The sequence below is a fragment of the Rhinolophus sinicus genome, linkage group LG05 (assembly GCF_036562045.2).
Source record: "Rhinolophus sinicus isolate RSC01 linkage group LG05, ASM3656204v1, whole genome shotgun sequence".
Taxonomy (NCBI): domain Eukaryota; kingdom Metazoa; phylum Chordata; class Mammalia; order Chiroptera; family Rhinolophidae; genus Rhinolophus; species Rhinolophus sinicus.
Window position 1 is genome coordinate 10,000,524 of NC_133755.1, and position 19,972 is coordinate 10,020,495.

At 46.6% G+C, this 19,972-nt stretch overlaps 1 protein-coding gene across 4 annotated transcripts in view; it reads right to left on the reverse strand.

The window, feature by feature from the left end:
• Positions 1–19,972, reverse strand: part of CYRIA (CYFIP related Rac1 interactor A) — a 97,887-nt gene that overhangs the window by 36,485 nt on the left and 41,430 nt on the right. For 2 of the 4 annotated variants that reach the window (XM_074331711.1, XM_074331713.1), the window contains one exon: positions 18,907–19,061. The gene's annotated coding sequence lies outside the window, so the exon portion shown is untranslated. Of the gene's footprint in view, positions 1–18,906; positions 19,065–19,972 lie in introns of all 4 variants that reach the window. The other 2 variants (XM_074331710.1, XM_074331712.1) reach the window with 1 other exon arrangement.

Here is a 19,972-nt window from a genome sequence, read left to right on the forward strand (position 1 = left end):
AAAGTCAATGGGACTCCCAATCTGAAATGCTAGTCAACATGGAAACAATCAAACTGGGGCCAGGTTCGGGACCAGCCCACCGCTGGGAAGTCATTAGTGAATTTGTTCACTTTCACTTGTGAAATCAAGAACATAGTTATGAGGAAACTGCTTGATAAGGCTGTCCCTTACCTAGTGGGGGCGCTGACAGTCGTAGCCCACCCAGGCCAGCGAATTTCAAAGGGAATGAATGAGAACCTTTGCAGAGCCACAGCCCCAGGGACCTAATTGCTAGTCTTGGAAATACATTTTGCTTACTGAGTGATGTTAGGCAACTTGTTTATTCCATCTCTCTCATAGGGCCTCACTTCAGTCTAGAAAATGAAAGGAAACACCGAGAAGTTACCTAAAGTTTGGGCTGTTCTGACCATCAGTGATTTAGATTCATCAGACTGGCAGGTCTCTTGGATTAGAAACTTCCTTCCTCCAGAATTCCTTCTCAGGTATTGGAATGAACAACAGCCAGGCCCCTCTTCCTCGGAGCACAAAGGAGCAAGGGAGGAGGGCCCATACACAGGATGGTCAAACCTGGAGGGCCTCTGTCTCCCTGCTCCTCTCTCATCTCTCTAAATGTCCCCTTCCTCCATCTGACCCTTAAATGTCGGTCTCTAATGGTCTTTCTTATACCTTGTCTTACCATCCCAGGTAGGACCCTCTGGACTCCAATTTTCACCCATATGCCGAGCACACTACTTTTAGCCCCAAATTTGACCTCCCTCAACTCCAGGCCTATACATTTAAGTGAATTTCCTGCATAGAAATTTTTTGGGCAGTGAGGATTAATAGCCTTTCATTCTGCCCTCCCCACATGGCCTTCTCCTCCCTCCTTCAATGCAAAGGATCGTCATCCATCTAAGTATAGGAGCCAGAAAGCATAGGAGTGCCATCTGACAGCTCTGCATCGCCTGCACCCCTCAGACCCATTCTCTCACCAAACTCCATCCACTTAATTTCCCACATTGCCCTCAGATCCACCTCTTGTCTGGGCCCTTCCCCTTGTTGTATCTCTTCTCAGCGCCTCCAGTCACTATCTTCACCTTCTCGCCTCCCACCAATCTGACACCTGATACCCTAAGCATCTCAGATCCAGCATCAGTCTCTGAGCGTGTTACAGGAAATGTCATGTGTAAAATCAATGCTGGTGAATTAAATCTCTTGCATTGCTGTTATCTTACCATATAACCTTAAAAAAAAGGCTTTCCCCTTGTTTTTGCCTGCCTTTCGCTTCCTGGGCAGCTGCCTCACACATTTGTGCTTGAAGTTTCTCTGCCCCCATAGTTTGCTGTCAGGTGGTGAAATATGACCCTAGCAGATCAAGGCACAGGGGGGCACGGCGCTATTGGAAGCAGTCCTTCTGGGAGGTGAGAGCCCTCGAGGAATCTCACCGGCCCCAGAGCCCTGGATTGACTTCATTCGTAGGTCTAGGTTTCCAGAGGCTGAGTTTTCTTTCTTTCTTTCTTTCCTTCCTTCCTTCCTTCCTTCCTTCCTTCCTTCCTTCCTTTTTAATTTTTATTGGGGAACAGCATGTTTTTCCAGGACCCATCAGCTCCAAATCAAGTTGTTGTGTCCAATCTAGTTGTGGAGGGTGCAGCTCCCTGGCCCATGTGGGAATCGAACCGGCGACCTTGGTGTTATGAACACTGCACTCTAACCAACCAAGTCAACTGGCCGCCCTGAGGCTGAGTTTTCTTAACCTGGGGCCTACCTGTGTACCAAAGGCAGCTTTGGAATTGACAGGTCAAAGCAAGTATTACTTCCTTCCCAGGCCAAATTTATTTGGAGGAGAGTGCCCCGTCAAAAAATTATATAAGCATGAAAAACATCCACAGACACCATGTGGGACGCTAAACTCCTCAAGGATCAGAGTCCAGGGAGCTTGGTGGGCTCCACCACATCTCAAGCATTAACGACGTTCAAAGTGCCAAAAACCTCCCTTGAAATCTTCCTCAGAGGCAGGGCTGGCTCTGCTTCCATTTCCAGTTTCTGAAAGGAAACTTGATTTCAAAGTACTCTTCAGTGCAAGCCAAACTAACATTTTAAAATAAAATACCTGGGTCGAACCCCAAGGAAGCGGTGAAGACCATCAAGAGAAGTTGGGTCAGGAAAGATGGGCGAGGTAAGGGTTTGCTCAGGGCGGGGCGGTGGGGCCCTCGTGCTGGGGGACAGCTGCTTCCCCAGACAGACTCCACAGCCCAGTGGGGTGTGTAGTTTGGTGGGTGGAAGGAAGGCGTGTTTAGCCTAAACACTTCCCAAGTTGGCTGTAAGATGGAGCTAGTACAGTTTTTTACAAGGCATTCAGGGCCATAAAACCTGCCCGACATTCACCTGAGTTTCAACTCCTCTGAACATTCTGTACTCTGATCACATCAGAATATGGACAGTGCCAGGGGCTCTGGCCTCCCTTGTTCTTGCTTCTGTATTTTTGCTCATGCTGTTCCCTTTGCCTAGAAAGCCCTTACCTGCTCCTCTCACTATGGATGTCCTGTCTATCTTTCAAGGTCCAAATCAAATAGTATTTCCTCCCAGAAACCTCCCACCCACCCCACCCCCCAGGGTGAATTAACAACCTTCCTTGCTGCGAATTCTTTCAACGAGTATGTCTTCTTCATTTTCGGAATGTCACCCATGTCAACCACTCCTCCCCACCCAAGTACCAAGTGCATGTCCAGCATACAGCCCTCTTCATTTATGTCCCTTGAAATAGCTTGGGAGTGTTAGATAAATAGTCATTGCATAGCAACGACAACAAGATGTCAACTGCAAGCAAACCAAGCAGAGAAAGCAGTTATTGGTAAGAGACATGGGTGGGGGAGAACAAGCGTTTTCCTAAAGAGAAACATTTTGGAGTGTGTGACTCTGTTGTTTTCTGATCCTAGATGACTTTGAGAATCACATGAAATCAGCCTTCTCAGAAAAATGCACACATGCGCATGTTCACATATATATAATTCCAGGAGGTACAATGAACACACTGACACCCAGGAATAGAAATTCCTCATCTATTTTAAAATCGCCAACACCAGTCAGGATGAGGAAGACATTTCTAAGTGTGTGGACCACGAACCACACTGAAAGGGAAGCGGAGTCATTTAGAGGAAATGGCCTGGGCTTGGACACCTTGGGCAAGTCGTTCTACTCTTTTGAATCTGTTTTCCTCCTGTGTAAAATGCAAATCATAGTACTCCCTTTGCTGTATTTTTATTGAGTAAATAAGATAACGCAGGTAAAGCACCTAGTATCTGGCATACAGTCAGCAAGCTTTCTGCACCTCCTATCTTGCATATAAAACATTGCAACCACAATGCAAACAAGTGATTTCCCTTTTAGCGATAAATTCTGCACTGCTGCTTTGGAGCAAGGGAAGAAAGCCGGCCCGGACCACCGCCTCAGTGAAGAGGTGAAGCAGAGTGCCTTACGGCTGCTGCGGGCTCATTCACATGGCTATTAATCATACAAGAGCCCATTTATGACAAATACAGGTCACTCCCTTTGCATGACAAGGCATATGGGTCCACAGAGCCCCATTATCCAAAAAAAACAGAGCATTGTGGGCGACGCGGGCGAAGCCGAGTGCACACACACAAGCGGACATTGTAAGGCTGTTTGCACAACCCTGCAGTGCTCCTCGCGGATTTCCTGCCAAGGAGACATTTAGATCTCATGGAGTCTGCTGCAGACATTTGCTCATTCAACATGGCTTCAGGCAGGGGGCTGGAGAAACCCGGCTGCGAGGTCCCCTCTGCTGGCTATCCACGGCACTGCATGCTGGGCTACTTGGATGATAAAGCAATGTGCTCTCAGGATCCCAGCCTCTTCTCTCTGTTCCCTTTTTAAGGAGTACAGTGCAATAGGCATGATCTTTGGGGTCTGCAAAGCCTAGTTCAAATCTCAACTGTAGCTATATGTATTAGCTATAGGTCTTTGGATCCGTCATCTCTTCCCTCAGATCTTACTTGCTTAGATGGAGTCCACTGTACACATTTGACTGTGGCCGCTGAAAGGGAATGAGACACATGGCAGAGTGCCTGCCACTAGATCAGTGTGGATTGAAAGCCTGCATTCCACCTTCTCCTCCTGACTTCATAGGGTAGGTATTGTCATCTGGCCTCTGGAACTAGCAAAGGCAATCAACAAGCATCTGTTGTCTTTACTAAAACTGCAGCCAGCCTTTAGAGCAGAAATGTGACGTGATCTTCCTGAGGTCTTATCTCTGTAAACTTGTTTCCCAATTGTTCTCCCTTCCTTGCTTTACATTGTGTGTGGTGTGTTGGCACAGGTAGTCTATATGCACAATTTCACCTGGCATCTCAAATGCCCGACCTCCAGGACAGGCTCAGCTTGAAGGTGGAGGATGGGTTGGCAGAAAATATCAGCTAAGTTGTACCTTTTAAAGATGAAAAAAGGCCATGCTATTGAACTTCTTAAACTGGGTGGTGGTCTGGTGTTCAGTGTAGCACCAAGAACATGAACTTGGGTTTGAATCCCAGCTCAGACACTACATAGCAGGGTGGTTTTAATCAGTGTATTTAACATTTACCTAAACTCTCTGAGTCTGAGCTTCCGGATGAGTAAAACAGGGATTAGTTCAATCTGTTCAAGGGTGGTTTTTAGGAATAATGAGCCAACATATATAAATAGCATAAATGATAGTTGCCATAATTACTATTATTACTATTGCAATTTTTATTGTTCCACCCACTGGTCTTAATTCTGTCCCCCTGGCCAAGGAGAGGAGTTGTTCTTTCCTCATAACTATTAATATCTCCAAGGGCTTTAAATACCATCCTAGAGTATATATGCTGATGACTTCCAAATGTATAACTATTACCTTGACCCCTTGCTTGAACTCCAGATTCATATATCCAACTGACTACTTGACTTCTTATAGACACCTCAAACTTAACACATTCAAAATTAAAGAGTTGGTTTCTCCCCTCAAAATCTGTACCTTTTAAAGTTTTTTCCATCTGAATTGTTGGCAATTATGGCAATTCCATGTTTTCAGAAGCTCACTCCAAAAATATTGGTGTTTTCCTTGACTTCTCTCTCTCATATACCATATTCAAGCTCACAAATTCCCTCAGCTCTATTTTTGGAATATACTTTAATTCCGTCATTTTCACACCCTCCATCATCAGTGCCCTAGATAAAGCTAAAAGCCATCAACGTCTCTTGCCCAGAGTATCACACTCACTTCCTAAACAGATCTCCCAGCTCTCCACTCCTAATCACTTAGTCAGCTGCTACAACCGTGATGCTTTAAAAGTTGCATCATGTTACTCCTCTACTTAAATTCCTTCAATGACTTCCGGTTTCACTTAGAGTATAATGCAAGGTCCTTATCGTAGTCAACAAGGCCCAATGTGATGTTATCCCAAGGTAGTTCATTTCCTACGTCTCTCACTCCTTCACTATGCTGCTCACTTTTTCTTCCTTTCTTTATTACATATGTTTCTGCCATAGGACCTCTACATTTGCTAGTCCTTCTGCCTGAAATGTTTTCCCCCAATATATCTGCATGATTTTTCTTTAGGTCTTGTTCGGGGTTTACGTTTAAGCAAAGCCCAACCTAACCAACCTGTCCAAAAGAGTACTTTACCCCACCCCCATGCACTGTCTTTATTTTTTTAACCTCTATTACCATTGACATATATACCCCCAACTCGAAGACTAGGGCTTGATACATAGTAGAAACTCCATACATACATATGGAATGAATGAAGTCATTTGTCCATGAACAAAATTCCTATGGCCCCTGGAACTTCTCTTTCAATAAACATAAGCTTCTCCCTCCACATTCCATGGCGGTAGAGGCTCTCAGGTCAGCTGATATTTTGGTCACACACTTTCACTTGGATAAGAATGGAGAAGCAGCCACTCAGGGCATGGGGAAATGTATGGTTGGGGAGTACGGTCTTAGTAAGGGATAGAATGAAACTGTAACGTACAAAGTGAGTTTTGGGGGGTGGGGCAGTAGAGGGACAGAAGGCCAGGACAATCAGCTGGGGACTGATTAGATAGGAACTCGGAAACTAGAAAGCAGGAGCAGGGACCCTCCTGAGCAGGACTGCAGCTTGGCCCCTTAGCGGGTCAGTTGGTTAATGTGTAACCCTGAGCCTGAAGGGCATGGAAGACAGCGATCACTGCAACGCCTCTAATGCCACCGAGTGTACAGGGAGTCACGGGCTCTGTGTCCTAATCTCATTGGAGCCACTTATTTGCTATCAGTCTTTAGGGAAGGTCATTCTCCTGCTCTGAGTCTCATCCTTATCATCTGCAACCCACCAGCACTGGCTAGGTCATCTGGAAAACTCTTCCTATTCCAACAGCTTAGAGTTTTATGCAATGAGAATGTTCAACAGTTACCAAATATACATTTAGACGACCTAAGGACAAACCATGAGCTAAGTTAATTAGATGTGGGACTCCACTTCCATTTAAGGAAAAGAGCTGCCCGCTAACAGCAGTCCGCAGAGCATCCCTGGGCTTGTTCCTCGAAGCCCTTTGGATTCAAGTTCTCCGGGAAGAATGATGACGACAGCGTCCCAGCACTGTCGCATGTCCCATGCTGTATCAAAATTGGCCACTGCTGCAATCAGGGATGCTGTCGAGTTTATCTCTGTGGAAAAGCAGTGATTCAAAACTCAAGTGGAATGCTTAAACTACTAAAGAGAAATTGTTCTCAAGTCCTTGAATACTTTTGAAGCATCAAATGTCATGAAATGTACAAATACGCGAACCGCAAATAATTTTCACATATTTATAAAGTGGGCCCCGAAGTACCTACATTAGGCAATGCTTAGACAGCCTGGTTTAATCTATCACATGTACTCAGAGGTCTCACGTGATGTTCTCTAATTCAGACTCTTTTCCTTTGGAACTCAAGAAGCAATCAAGGACCTGCCTCAGTCCCAGCCCTAGAAGCCGAAATAAGGTCTCACTGCAATTATAACAGTAGTAAAATTGTAACATTAAGGTACTAGGTTGGGGATAATTTGCAAATACCAAAGCTATGTCCATTAGCTTTCAAAAAGTTCCTTGAGATGATGAAACAATACTGTTAATACAGGTCCCAAGGCTTTGGAAGTCTACTTACATTGCCCAGGAGATGGCTGTATATAGTAGGAATAAGTAATAAGCTTCTTCAGACTTCCTACAGTTTTTGTCTAGTTGGCTGTGTCGGGTTATCTGTCTACCCACATTTCACATCATATTTGATTTGATTCAGCTGATCTCCTGCCAACACCCAAATCTAAATGCTCCCTAACCCTTGAATTCGCTCCCAAGTTAGAGCTGACCTCTTCCTGCCTATGGCCCTAAGATATGTACCCTGAATATATTTTTATCAAAATATACAATATTCATGTGTGTGCTGAGCTCCTTGAGGGCAGGTCTTAATCATCATTCCACCCTCCATACCTAGCACAGTCCGTGATAGAGTATAGAAAATAAGTGAATCGTCCAATATGTGAACATTTGCTCTTTGTAGAGACCAGAGGTAAATAAGACGTGGTCCCTGCAGCGGCCTGGGAGCACACCCAGGGCAAGACGCCATGTTCAAGGACAGCTGGACAGAATGGCAGGCTCTATCTGGGTAAAGAGAAAGTATTCCAGGAAGGGAACGCAGGAGAGGAAGGAGACGACTCATTCGGGGCTATCCCGGAGGATGGAGAGCGGGAGAAACTGCCAGTGGCTCTCCAGCGAACAGTGAGGCCTGGGGTCTGGAAGGAAGGGGACCCCAGGACCCTCACTACTGAGATCACACTCTCAGTGGGGTGGGTGGAGATGAGGGGCCTTTGAAGTGACAGCTGTCATAGGCTCAGCCCGGAGATCTGTTGGTAGATCCCAGTCTTCTGGTTATGACGAAGTGGAGTTTTCCTATGTGACTTTTAAACCTCCCCTGACGGTAGCTCCGTGACAGGCAAACTGACACCCATCACCGTCCTGGGCGGACTCCCAATACTGCCTCTCTCACTGCAGTACCAGGAGTCCTCTCAATTCCTGTCGTGCCTGCTTACCTGGTGGCCTCTCCTCCTCAAAGGTGAATACCCCAGGATCGAACTGGGCTTACTGATGCTTGAACCCAAAATAGCCTGCTCAGGAAATACATATTTCTGAATAAATGAGAAAATGACTGGACAACCGATGGCGTGAAGGCCAAAATCTGTATTCAAGGACCTCTTATCTGAGTTCCAGCCAATTAGTTAGAAAGAGAGAAAGAGGGAAGGAAGAAGGATGGGTGGGCAGGAAAGGGGAAAAGAGAGGCAGAGAAGGAGGAATGAAAGAAAAGAGAGAAGGAAGAACTAAAGAAGAAAGGAAGCAGGGAGGGAGGGAGGGAGGGGAAAAAAGAGGAGGGAGGGAGGAGAGAAGGAAAGTTGTTTTCCTACTTTCCCACTAGTTTAGTAAAGATGTAACTAGTTTCAGGCATATGAAGGGACAGAATCATAGGGATTCCACGCTATGTTTGAAAATTAAAAGAAAGAAAACTTGAGTCATCACAAAAGCAAAATATGGCACAAGTGGTGCCAAAATTCCCCTCTGAAAGAGCAGGATTTAAGCACAGCCTGTCTCCTGCCACTCAGAGGAGATGGCCAGTGACTCATCTTCCCCAAGAGAAGCTTGTGACACTTTCTCAGTGTGGGCTCTGACCCTGCCAATCAGCTTCTGGAGGCCCAGCTGGGAGAAGTCCAATGTCAGGGACAGGTGTGGCAAAATAGCAGCGTCTCCTCACCAGCTGGGTGGTGGAATCACGTTTTCTGGACGATCCTTAAATCAAAATTCCCGCACACGTCTGGGAGACCCCAGTGGTCTTTCAGAAGTGGTCCTCCCTGCCTTCTGACCCTGGGCCGGTGGGCCGGTGGTGAGAGTCCTGTCCTAGGTAAGGACATGCTACTCTTTAGCCACCTCTCCTAATACCTATCAGAGCTGACACAGAGGGCCCTGGCACTGAAATTCTGAAGACTCGAAAAATTACTTCACTCAGCCCCTCCGCTTCCAAAAATCCTCCTTATCAGAAAACCACAGTAAGAGCAGCTATTGACTGAGTGTCAGTCCCGCATGTTAAGTGCAGCCCACAGACTATATCTCATTTCATCCTCATAAGAATCCTCAAAAGTGGACGAGTAGCTTAGTTTCAAAAGTTACTAAAGTGGTATTTCTGCTAAAACAGAGAACTTTTCTTTGGGCAAATGTAAGAGCTTGCAGTTACGCATTTTCCCCACTAAGGGGCGGTATCAACTCACATTGAAAATGCCAGGCCAGGTCTGGGTAAGTACTTAATACAAAAACAGAAGTTTGTTAAAAAGGACAAAACGGGTCAATTTCAACATGCTGAATATTTTCTAAATGTTATTCCTCCTAGTAGTAAAAATTGTCCAAACCCACAGCCGCAGCAGCCAATGCAGTAACTCAATTCCTGTTCAAGGTCATTTCAAAAGTATTGATCATGACCAGTTTGCCAGAAAAGGAACCATGACATTTGGGGGAAAAAAAAAAAATTAATAGAGTCAGCCATTTGGTTTAGTAATTGTCCTTCCTGGCCCCTTCTGCTAATTTCTTAAATCATGTTTTCCACCCAGGGGAACATCTGTCTTGTGGCTGAATCAACTGGACTCCAGCTGCAAAGAAAAAAGATGACGGGAAAAAAAAAAGACTAAACTCCTACTCTAAACTTACCCAAATGAGTTTCTATCACTCACTTTGATGAAACTTTCATTAGCAATTGGCACCGCCACCCCAGGGCTTATGCACAGAGAGGGGACAGAAGGAAGGTTTTTCGTTTCCCAGAGGATGCTACTGCAGGAAACTCACAATCCACACAGAAGACAGCAAAGTCACCGTGCAACTTCCCGTTTGGATTTATCAACCAAGACCACAATTGGACCAAACAAACAAACTCACCAAGTTTATCTCCAAATTTATGTTCAAGCCCAGCCCTGCTCTTGATGACTAAACCTTGTGTTGTCCTGATTTGAACTTCACCCTGCAGCCGGGGTTCCCAGGCTGGTGTCTGTGACCACAAGGGACTCTAAATTTGAAAGCTTTGCCCTTCGACCACTGCCGCGGGGCTCTCAGGCCTCCCAGGCAGATCAAGTACTGTTTAGGCTATGTCTTAATTCCACTTGAAGATAACAAATTGTTATTCTAACGTGAGGTCCAGGGTCGCTCCTCAGTTCATAGCATCTGAGAACCCAGCTAAACAAAATCATCTCAGGTTATCTGACGCCCAGTGGAATGTGAGAAACACACTGAAGAGACAGTGGAGACGCCGGCTCCCCTTCCACTTGCTCGCCTGTGGCCTGGAGCGTAAGATGGAGAGACACTGCATTCTAGACTAAGCACTTGAAGTTCCAGAGTCAAATCCCTTTTGTTATCCTGTATCTGCAAGTCAGTGGTTGCTTCAGGACTGGTTGTTTTAGCGGGAGTTCCCCTTGTACTAGCTTAATATGCATTTTGTTTTAGGAGTCAGTTCATTTACTGATCCCACTTGGCACAAATGAGAGACCAAAAAGTAACCAGATGGCATTTATTGGGTGCCCACTCTGGGCCCGGCCTGTGCTAAGCGCTTATAGTGTCCCAATCCTGGAGCCTGGGACTGTGTGGCTTTCCATTTTCAACACTGCCTCCCACACTCTCTCAGCCTCAGTATACTCACCTGACGAAAGAATCAGACAGAACTTCAACCCGACAATCTCGCAGATCCCCCTGAACTGTAAGCTCTTAGGAAATTTCCAAGGCAAGACTTCCATATAAATCTTTGTAAAATAGAAAATCCAGGTGTTTAAAGGCAATCCTCGCTTACTTAAGAAAAACAAATTTGAAAAACAGCAAACAATCAACCCATTGTATGCAGCAATTCATTAGTTTGACCCTCTAACAGACTGTCCATGACTGACCAGACAGCTAGCGTCTCTCGGGACGGTTACCAGCAGCTCCCACTTCGCTCCGACCAGGCGCTCAGCAACTCAGGACTATCCCGCGGTCTGACCTGGAAGGTGTGCACGGTGCACAGGGCAGGTGCCATCTTCCTCCCCTCCGCCCTAGAAGCGGGTTGGCATGGTAACGCCAAGCCAGTCTTCACTGGATTCCACCCTTCCCTTTCATTCTATTATCACTGTGTGAAATCTTGCCCCAGAAGGACAGAGAAATCCTGAGGGTGAGGTCGGATGTCAGAGGAGAACAAGCAAGTCTTTGTCGGGCCTTCAAGGAGGCTAGGCCGGGCCAGGGCTCTCAGGCCGCACACAGAGGGGCCTGTGCTTGCTCAGCCGGGAGCAGCGGGGCCTGCTCTGTCCTACGTGGTGGGGCCTCCACGTCCATATCCTGAGCCCTCTTCCTCTCTGGACACCAGAGCTGGGCAACGTGGCGGGATCTCCACCAAGTGCCCCGAAGCATTTCACATTGAAAGGCTTAGAGCAGAGCGTACCCTCAGCACCAAAGCCACAGAATCACTATGAAGCAATTCCTTGCCTTGACTATCCTCCCCGTCTCCAATTCAGAATGGCTCCCCTGTCCCTCAGCAATCCTTAGTCATCTCCTCCATCTTCTCTCCACCCACCGTCTGCCCCCATTCCTGCCTCCATCCCCGTCTTGCTCCCGTCCCCACCCTGGGCCTCCCAGCTCCTCTGAGAGGACTCTGGTCTCCTAAAATGCTTTCTTTAGTTGTTTGAATGGTGTCACACACTAGTGGCATCTGACTATTTATCACTGCTGCTGACTTCAGCTTTGAACCTTTGTCATCTAAGACTCGTTCCGCACACAGGAGATACTTAATAAATAGCCATTAGGTGACTGAACCCGCAACACATCCCAGCAACTTATTTTTAATAGAAAATTCAGCTGAGGCTTTAGATGAAAATACAAACAGCTAACACTTACAGAGTCCTTTCTATAGGCCAGGCACCACTCCATGTGCTTACACATATTAGCTCGTTTCATGACCACAGCAGTTACTGGCTTTCTCATTTTGCAGATGAGGAACTTGGGGACCAGGAGAGGTGGCAGCCTGTCCCAGCTCAGAGGAGGGTACAGCCCAGGCAGCGTGGCTCAGGCTGGGCCCTAACTACAGCGTGCCACAGCATTTCACGATGAGCACAATTAAGCAAACCTCACCGGGGGTCCACTCCAATGCACAATACTTGTTATGTGCCATTCCTTATAACTAGGGACATGGGCCATTGCAAATGTCACCACGTTTCCTCTGCATGTGATGGCCACTGAAGACGATCGAAACTGCCATCGCCTCTCTTCCTTGACCAGCAGCAGTTAGGAGCAGAGAAAGAAGGGGATCCTGTGGGGGCACTGACAGCCAAGGGGAGGTCCTCAGAGGAAACGCTTTCCAAACCTGCTTCCAGCATTAAGAATTCTGCACAACTCCTCTGCCACTTTGCAGCCGGGTCCTGACCCCTGGATTTCTTCTTACTTTCTATCGAGATCAGGTGACATTTCCATCCTGGGGCCCTGAGCTTACAAGGCTCAAACAGGGAAAAGCAGGCTCACCATTAGGGCCAAGCCAAAGTCCCCACACTGATTTTCCTCCTATTCTCCAACCCAGAGAAAAAGCAAAGACAGAGCTGAAGGGAGCTAGAGACCTAGAACAAAGGAATGAGACAAGGGCAGTGGCTACACCAGGACTCACGGCACAGGCTGGGTGGGGTGGGTGCAGGCAGAGCCTCCTCTGACTCTGTGAACTGGATCAGCTGTTCTGTGTTGATGGAGGCCTGGTCTTCCATGAAGAGGCAAGGGGTCTAGTTTGTCACCTTCCAGAGAGGCTTCCTGGCGGTGGTGACGCAAATATGAGCCCCACACAGGGGTCCTGCTGGACCACATGGGAATTCAGTAGGATTCAAAGACTGTCCTTGGGGATGAGTTCGGAAATGGAAGCACCTGGAAATCAAGTCCAACTCTCTCATAGTGATGATGGAGAGGGAAAGGGGTGTCCAAGGTCAAATGGTGAGTCAGTGCCGGAGCATGGGCTAGAACCCAACTTAACCAGACACCACAGCCATCTGTCCTTTCTTTTTTTTCTTTTCTTTCCTTCTCTCCCCTCCCTCCCTTTTCTTTCTCTTGTTTTCTCTTCTCTTCTTTCTTTTTCTTTTTAAACTTTACCTAATATCTGCAAAGGAAAGGCTTACTCCCCTGCGTACAGCCAGGGTTCTAGACAGAAGGAGGTAAGAGAAAGTTCATGTTGAGATCTTTCCTTAGATGGAGACAAGATGAAATCAGGTACTGTGACTTCTACTCAGCCAAATCCATCAAGAGGAACCACTAGATCCTCCAACGCAAGAGACAAGAGCGCCCTGGCTCTGGTGGGGGCGACTGGTTCTCCCAGAGAAACGGAAAGGAGGCCGTGTCATGAGCTTCCTGTGTCTCTCAGAGACTCCAGCCAGAGCAAAGCCCCTGCACCTTAGCTGGCTGTTGCTGAGATGTTTAAGCCGAGCAGAATGACACATGGTTAGGTTCAGAGAGCTCTGTGAGGAGGGAAAGTGCCCAGTGCCTGGAACTGGAACCAGCTGCCTTGTTAGGTAGTGAACTCCCCGTCCCCGGAAGCATGGGAGGAGACATGTGCAGGGCAAGATGTTGCACCTGAGGAGTCTGGAGAAGCCATCTAGACACACGCATCCCTGACCCCACCACAGAACGTCACTACTCTGCGCAGCTCTGCGGCGTGGAGCTCTAAGTGAGGACCACGACCAAGAGAGCGTCTTCGTTGCTCCTCAGTGGTTTACCAGAAGCTTCACCTATTTATAGATACGGTGACACGGCATGTACAGTGGAGGAGAAGGCAATTAGAAGAGAGCTTGAATCCTGACCACCTAGTAGATGTGGGCCTTAGACAAGCTGCTCCGTCTCGCTGAGCTTCAGTTTTCACTTCTGTAGTTGGCACCAGTTCTCCCTCCTGGAGCACCTGTGACCTTCCAGTATCATGAGTGCATAGACCTGGGCTCATCCGGGGAAGTGTGCAGGATGGCAAGGGCAATTCTAACCCACCCATTCATCTTCCATACGGCACGTGTGACTGGAGGTTGTCGGCCCCAGGCTGTGTGCTGGGTTAAGATGTAATCTTAACATATATATACATATATATATATATGTATATATATATGTATAACATATATATGTATGTGTGTAGACATATATCTACACACGCATATATAGCATACACATATGTACATGTGCATATGTATATATATATGCTTTATATATATATGCACACATATACTATGTATATATATACTATGTATATATATATATAAAATATATTATTTTGTTTCCAAGACATATTTTTCCCAAGAGGAAGGCAGGACAGACAGAGTTTTAACAATCTCTTCCAAGTTCTCACGGTGAAGAAGCAGACCCAGTTCTCTGCAAAGTTGAGTCTTGCCACTAGAGAGCTAACTACAAGCTAGGCTGTTGAATCAGTGTTTGCGGATGATGGACATGGATTCCCCCTCCTCTTCTTTCTGCTTCTTTTCTTAGTCCTCCTTATCCTATTCTGCTCATTGACACCTCCACGGGGTCGGAGAAGGGATCAACTCAAATTAGTCACTTTAATTATTTTTAGTCACTGTTGGGAACAAGGTGGGACGATGAGGGGGTGGCTACTAATGGATTTTTAAAAAGCAGAGTTCAGGTATTATCTGTGCCTGACGATCACTCTGGCAATTTCCTCCCCACCCATCACAGAGGATTGCGTGTGGGCCCTTATTTATAGAGTGCTATTCTGCTCTCTCTCTCTCTGAGATCCCAACTCCTACTTATCCTTCAATGCCCAGCTCATATGTCCCTCTTGGAACCCTTCCCCGACTCCCCTGGGCAGAGAACATGCCCCTCTCTATACCCACCTCGTTTTGCTCATGTTGGAGCTCTTACCCTCTATCTGCCCCTGGGACTGTTGGCTCCTGTCCCTTTGTCACAAGCTTATGAACTTTGAGGGGCTGACCGTGTTTGATTTGTCTTGACGTTCCCAGGCTTAGCACAGTGTCTGACGCATGGTAGGTACTCAGGTATCTGCTTAATGAATGCGTACATTTCTAAAGAGAACACTGTTATTTTAGTATTCAACAGAGAGACGGTTAAAAGATGGATATTACCCATTCATTTTCTGACTAACAAAAAATGTATCATGACCTACATTCCATGATTTCTACTAGAATTGCTTGGGCTTTTGCCAGCTACTCTCTCCCATCAGGAACAAGACTCATATTCTAACCATTTCCCAGAAATCTGTGTACCAAGACTACACGTGAAATGCTGTCAACATTTAACTTTCACAAGGACACTCGGTGGTGGAAATGGCTGGGGATTCATCCACTCTCGGCAGGCATCACCTTCAGTCCATCTGCATTAACCTGCTTTATAGCAGAGGAAACTGGTCTTATAATATTAACAAGGAAACGGGTATGAATAAGCACTTTAAAGAACCAGGTGTCACACACATTTAGGCCCTCTGCTTCCTCATAAAACTCCAATCTTATCAGGCCACCAACCTTTGCTTAAAGAACTCTTACCTGCTCTGAGTTGTCTTCAAGCTACACTCAACCCTCTTGGCCTGACATTCACCTTTCCAGCTTCTCTCTCTGAAAGAGTCCCTCATCTCTCAGACTTGCCTCACCTCACTTTCCACAGCCACAGTGGATGGCAGTGCACACAGTTCCTCCAAAGGCCAGCCCTTGCTTATGCTTCTCCTCTGCCTAGAAACTCCCTCCCCTACTCTCCATCTGCCAGATGACACCTCATCTCCAGGACTGAGTGGAGACAGCATGTCCCCTGGGAGCTTCCCCGGTTCTGCTCCTCAGTGTGGGTTGGGGCCCCTCCTCTGGGCTGCTCACACTCACTCTTACACAACAACGATACGTGTGTGTTGGCAGGTCACTAGCAGGTCTCCCAGGAAAACCGCAGATAGCTTGAGGGCAGGGCTGAATCCAGCTCTCATTGATCACCCAAATCTAGCACTGGCGTTGACACACAACAAGCACTCAGATGTTTGCTGAGTGAACGGATCCTCCCTCTACACTGAAGGCAAGTCTTGGCAAAGGCCTAGGTGAGTGAATTCCAGGAGAACTGGTAGAAGTGACCCATGGGAGGTTCCAGTGGAAAAATCCCACGCTAGCAAATTGGCTCCACAATGACAAAATTAGAACACTTTGACCTAATTTACCGATACATCTTCCCCAAGCAGCCTTGAGCCAGCGCCAGACCCTGGGACCCTAGGATGGGGCCAAGTCTCATTCATCCCCAGAGTTTCAGTACCTCATGCCCAGTGCAGGTTTTTGAGTGGATGGCTGATACTCTACTAGGCAGGAACACCCATCCTTATTTCTGCTTAGGATGCTTTAGGGGTGGGGCCTTTGAGATGCTCGGGGAAGAGGGTAGAAGAATCTCTAGAAAAGCCAGCCAGAACATATAAACCCATGTTCTTACAGGGGCTAATGAGGCCCTACAGGATCTGGCCACTATTCTCTGCCCTCGTGTCCTTCCACTGTCCCCTCATTCCTTCTGCTCCAGTCCTCCTGGCCACTTGCAGTTCCTGAACGCCAAGCACATCCCCACCTCAGAGCCTTTACTCCTTCTGGCCTCGCGCCCTCACTTTGTTCAGGTCCTGCTGAAATAATACCAGACCTCATACCCTATAGAAGAGCATTGCTTGTTCCCCCAGCGTCCTAGCTCTCTGATATATATATATATATATATATATATATATATATATATATATATATATATATACTTTTTTTTTTTGCTTTATTATTATTATTTTTTTACATAACATTCAGGACTGCCTGGTATGATGCATGCATGTATCTTTAGCACCTGTTGACAACTCTCCGATCTTACCAGAATGCAAGCTCCACGAGAGTGGGAACTTAGTTTTGGTCCACGCTGTATCCCTAACACCAAGAAGAACACCTGCCACATGGCACATGCCCCACAGACATTTGTCGAATGCGTGGCTGGCTGGATGAATGAATGCCCCACAAGAGCAAACCGACGAGGAAGAAAGCCGTGCCATGATCCTGAATGCACACATACTTGAAGCTAACTGTCTTGCTGAGCACCAGACCACAACACCTGTCCCCAAATCAACTGATCCCAGTTGCCGGGACATTCCTCTGGGTCTTGGGACTATGCTGGTCTGAAGTGGAAAAGCCGCGGGAGGGAGTCAGTTTTCAGTGAACACCTCATGGGACAAAGGACGGTGTCAAGGTGCTGGGAGAGGGGCACGTCCTGAAGTTGGACATGTGAGCGACGGCTTCCCCTGAAGACAAGCTCTGAAATCAAAAGCCTGTTAACTGCTCCTCTCCTCTGTAACTAGTCGGGACACGCAGTGTGTGTACCCAAGGCTGGTCCCTGGATTTTAGGGTTAAGGCTCAAATGGAAGCCAATGGGGGAATAAGAGGTATATTTAAATAGCTATAAATAAGGTTGGGCAAGGAAAAACGCAAACAATTTTTAAGGTCTAATATAAGCAAGAAACTATGCTAATGCATCACCTCCTTTGAGTCTCACCACAAGCCTACAACATAGTCTCCTCCTTATAGATGGAAAACAGAAGATCAGGAATTTAAAACCACCCAGGTAAAAATAACTCAACCAATAAATAGAGAACCAAGATTTGAAGTCAGGTCTGCCTAATTTCAAACCTCATCTCCTTCTTCTGAAGTAGGCTATTGCTCAGGGACCATGCCGGGGGAAGAAACAGTAAGAGGAAGAAAGAAAGGGAGCACAAGGTAAAGCCCTTTCCCCGGAGAATGAGAATCTGGTATGAGGAACAAGGCTGGGAACTCAGAATTGGGAAACACCTTAAATATCACCTGTACTGTGCTCCGCTTTATAAAAGGCTTTGGTTTTAGTTTCAAGGAAACTCAAGATATCTAGATGAAAAAGGAGAGCTTCAGGAGGGGGGCAGCAGGTGACATCAGCAAGGGAAGGTCACAAGCGTGTGGCCGTCCCATAATACTGGTACCTCTTTGTGATTCCGGATCTTGAATGCGTGGGTCTGTGGGCTAGCTTAGAGGAGATGCGTCGATATAATAGAGCCCAGGGAGCTGAACCCTCAGTAGGTCTTTAGTCATCAGGAAGGGATATCAGCTCATGTCACATCTAAGTCAAATAAAGATGTTCAAACAGATGTGGACCCCCCTTTAGAGATGATAAGCGAAGTGTCTATAATGGCTTGGGAGGAGGTGAGAAAAGAAGGAGGTAACAAGAGAGAAGCAACGCGTTGGCAGTGAGGGAAGAGGGCGAGGGGAACGGTGACCTGCAGCTCGTGTTCCCCAAGTCCTCCTGGGTGACAACTTCATGAACTGAATTCGTCTCCAAAAATGTTCTAGCGAGTGAGATGCCAGCTAGACTGCTGCACAAGACCTAAATTCCATCCCAGGTTGGCTACTTAAGACCTCCCTTTGCTCATCTAAATCGCGACGGCCAGTATGAGCAGAAAGGAACCCCGATTGTGCCTAATCCAACATCAATTCTGGAAGCAAAAAGCAACCTACAACTAGAGCTGTAATATGCTCTCCTCCTGCACATAGTTCTAAGCTACTCTATTTCATGGCAAAACAGTCAAAAGTCTCAAGATAGCAACACTTCCACTAGGAATGCACGTATGGGTCCCAGAGACTGTTAACCATTTCAAAATCACAGTGACCTTGACATGCATGTCAATTATTAATTATGTCCTTGTTTTTTTCTTCCTTTTACATGTATGTGGTGTTAGGAGGCATGGCTTCCAATCAAAGATGACAAATCCAGTGAAATGACCCTCCTTAATCCTTTCAAGTGTTTTATAAGCATGCGTATAACATACTCCGCCCCCTAAAAATGGTGGGTATCACTGTGTTTCTGCTATCGCCTAAGTCACTTGTTTCTTACCTGGAGATGCCGCTTCTGATTCAGATTCACCAATCCAGGCTACGATGGAACGAACCCGCTGAGCCGCTGTCACGCCAAGACACGTCTGGCTCCCCAAATCAGGGCCGTGGCCCCCTTGAGTCCTGTGGTGTCTCTGTCCTTAAGTGAGTGGCAATCTGCTAAAAGGGAAAGCAAGTCATATTACTGTGAGAGGCCATTTCCTGTTCTCCTTTAGTAATGATACATTTTTGTAAGGAAAGTAAAGAGAGTTCCAGAATCACAGATAACCAGGGCTGGAAGAAATCAATGAGATAACCTTGTCTAATGCTTTCATTTTGTAGTTGAGAAAAATTGAGGCTCATGTAAGGATCCGACAAGTTGGGCGGAGAATCCAGATTAGAACGGGTCTCTGACTCTCTGGCCTTTGGAATTTTTTTAAAAAGCAGCCACATGGTCAGACTGACTCCTCAAACAACTGGTTATTGACCCTAAACGGGAAGTTTTGCTTTGTTTTTTAACAGATTTTTCAAAAAGGGAGGTGGCCCTTTTTCCAGATTGCTGTTTTTGTCGTTTTTGCAGTTTTAAACGCTGGGAGCTAAATCAGTAAAACAGTCCACCTCATGGAGTGTGGTTGGGGTGGTTCTCCCTGTTTCCCCTTAGAAAAATATTGTTATGGAACAAACAGCGTGACCCAGGAGCACAGTGGTGGGTGGGCTTTGTTTTTCCGTAATAGGCACGTGCGCACCCAGCCAGTAGCTCTGTCGGTCCTCCCTGTCTCTTCCTTTCTGTCTCCATGTTTCAGGAAAATACAGTAACAGACATGGACTCTCCTCCCATGGGTATCATTTATTATGTGATTCTTCTGGCTATCATACGTTTGAACAGCCATTCCTCTGCACAGACAACAAAAACCAAAGAAGGGATCTCGCATTTATTAAGCAAAAAGTATCTGCCAGCCATACCATGTGACTCTTATAGATATATGTTCTTAATTTGTCCTCAAAAACTCCCTGTGAGGTACCACTAACTTCATTTTTCCAAAGGGCTAGGGAACCGAGCTTCAGAGCTAGAATGATCTGCAGAGTCA